Source organism: Plodia interpunctella, unplaced genomic scaffold, assembly GCF_027563975.2.
Source record: "Plodia interpunctella isolate USDA-ARS_2022_Savannah unplaced genomic scaffold, ilPloInte3.2 Pint_40, whole genome shotgun sequence".
Classification (NCBI taxonomy): domain Eukaryota; kingdom Metazoa; phylum Arthropoda; class Insecta; order Lepidoptera; family Pyralidae; genus Plodia; species Plodia interpunctella.
Window position 1 is genome coordinate 1 of NW_026525660.1, and position 2500 is coordinate 2500.

Consider the following 2500-nt stretch of genomic DNA (forward strand, 5'->3'; position numbering starts at 1 on the left):
GGAGCCCCGAGAGTCGGGAGGCTCTAAACAATGTGACTTTACTAGTCGCGCTTCACTTCGTGAGGTGCGACGTCGAAGCCCATTTGGATCGCGGAGATCGGTGCATACGGTTTAACACGTGCGCCACGGCTCCGAAGGTCCGAATCTACCTCAGTTCGATGTCGGGGCTCGGAATAGTCTGTAGACGACTTCCGTTCCTGGCGGGGTGTTGTGCTCGGTAGAGCAGCGTCGTGCTGCGATCTGTTGAGACTCAGCCCTACGCCAGGTGATTCGTCCGAGGACGATGACAACCCAGTATTATATAATTATATATATATTATAATTTTCTTTCATTTTGATACACGAACAGCCGCCGCCATCAAGTCTGTCTGTCTCAATTGGATAACGATAAACGCCGAGCGCATGCGCCGACGGTGTCGTACACACCCACAACATAGATACACGAACAACCTCTCGCGAACCTCGATTGTGTTCGACGAACAACAACACTAAAATGCACGAAGAGCCGGATATGATATACTGTTTTATATTTATATTAATAGTGATAATATAAACCTAACCTTTTTTAATATTAATATACCGCCCTAGTTCTAACCGTAAATATGTCATCTAGCGATCCGCCGACGTTACTACAATGGCTCGGCGGGCAGCTTCCGGGAAACCAAAGATTTTGGACTCCGGGGGGAGTATGGTTGCAAAGCTGAAACTTAAAGGAATTGACGGAAGGGCACCACCAGGAGTGGAGCCTGCGGCTTAATTTGACTCAACACGGGAAATCTCACCAGGCCCGGACACCGGAAGGATTGACAGATTAACAGCTCTTTCTTGATTCGGTGGGTGGTGGTGTGGTGGTGCATGGCCGTTCTTAGTTGGTGGAGCGATTTGTCTGGTTAATTCCGGTAACGAACGAGACTCTAGCCTGCTAAATAGGCGTCGCCATTTAGGTGTGCGCGGCTTCGGTCGCGCAACTCACTGGCGGCGTATTAAAATTCTTCTTAGAGGGACCGGCGGCTTCGAGCCGCACGAGATTGAGCAATAACAGGTCTGTGATGCCCTTAGATGTCCTGGGCCGCACGCGCGCTACACTGAAGGAATCAGCATGTTCTCCCTGGCCTAGAGGCCCGGGCAACCCGTTGAAACTCCTTCGTGCTGGGGATTGGGGTTTGCAATTATCCCCCATAAACGAGGAATTCCTAGTAAGCGCGAGTCATAAGCTCGCGTTGATTACGTCCCTGCCCTTTGTACACACCGCCCGTCGCTACTACCGATTGAATGATTTAGTGAGGTCTTCGGACCGACACGCGGTGGCTTCACGGCCGTCGGCGTTGCTGGGAAGTTGACCAAACTTGATCATTTAGAGGAAGTAAAAGTCGTAACAAGGTTTCCGTAGGGGAACCTGCGGAAGGATCATTAACGTGTATACGTACGCGCGCGCGCACGCGTGTCGCGTGTGTATGCGTAAAATAATCCATAGATATATATAGAGACGCACGCACAAACACCACTTTTATATTATAGTGGTGGGTGCGGTGCGGGGTGTGCCGTGAAGAGATATCAGAGAGACGACGGGTAAAAATCCGCAAGCCTCGTCGCGCTCTCACGGACACCGAAAATTGAATGCGCGGTTTAGAGCGGGCGCTTCGCGGCGCCCATTCTAAGATATTATTATTATTATTATATTTTTTTTTTTTTTTTTTACCACAACCAAAAGAAACCACTACCCTGGACGGTGGATCACTTGGCTCGCGGGTCGATGAAGAACGCAGTTAACTGCGCGTCATAGTGTGAACTGCAGGACACATTTGAACATCGACATTTCGAACGCACATTGCGGTCCCTGGAGACACATCCGGGACCACTCCTGTCTGAGGGCCGGCTGCATAAAAACAAAGGCCACACTGCGCGCTAACTTCGCGCACGTGACGGTTCCGACGTTGTTGTTGTTTCTGCTGCTGCTGCTGCTGCTGCTCTCTCTCGCGCGTGTAGAGCGCGCGGGTGTTGGGTGGTTGGAGTAGTGGTGAAACACACGTGTCAGGTCCGTTCAAAAATATTATATTTGCCGCGGGTTGGTTGGGTGGTGTGTGTGTGTGGGGTACTACACAACACTCCTTGCGGCGGCCGGCGCGCCGAAGCGACTCTTCGTTGGTGTGATTGATGCCAGAGGAGAGTGTGTTCGGTCGCGCCGCGCCGCGCAATATACCACCACCAACCACTAAGCGGAGGTAGGCGGACTCGACGTCCGAAGAGCGTATCGACGTCGCCTTCGAAGCGCGCCGCGTCGGCGTCACAGCCGGCGCGCTCGCTCGTTCGCGCCGCCGTAGCGCTGACGGATATCGAGTCTGCCTCTCATTTTATCGTTGGCCTCAGATCAGGGAGGATCACCCGCCGAATTTAAGCATATTAGTAAGCGGAGGAAAAGAAACTAACTAGGATTTCCTCAGTAGCGGCGAGCGAACAGGAATGAAGCCCAGCGCCGAATCCCGCGGTCGTTCACGGTCGC

At 52.4% G+C, this 2500-nt stretch overlaps 2 non-coding genes across 2 annotated transcripts in view; both read left to right on the plus strand.

Annotated features, from left to right (window-relative positions):
- The first annotated feature begins 1718 nt into the window (after positions 1-1718).
- On the plus strand, positions 1719-1875 carry LOC128682746 (5.8S ribosomal RNA). The gene has a single exon (XR_008406200.1). It is a non-coding gene; the product is annotated as a 5.8S ribosomal RNA (ribosomal RNA).
- A 483-nt stretch (positions 1876-2358) lies between these two features.
- The window catches only part of LOC128682749 (large subunit ribosomal RNA), a 3887-nt gene continuing 3745 nt past the window's right edge, over positions 2359-2500 (plus strand). Inside the window, exon 1 of the ribosomal RNA XR_008406202.1 lies at positions 2359-2500. This exon is cut by the window's right edge and continues 3745 nt beyond it. This is a non-coding gene — a ribosomal RNA (large subunit ribosomal RNA).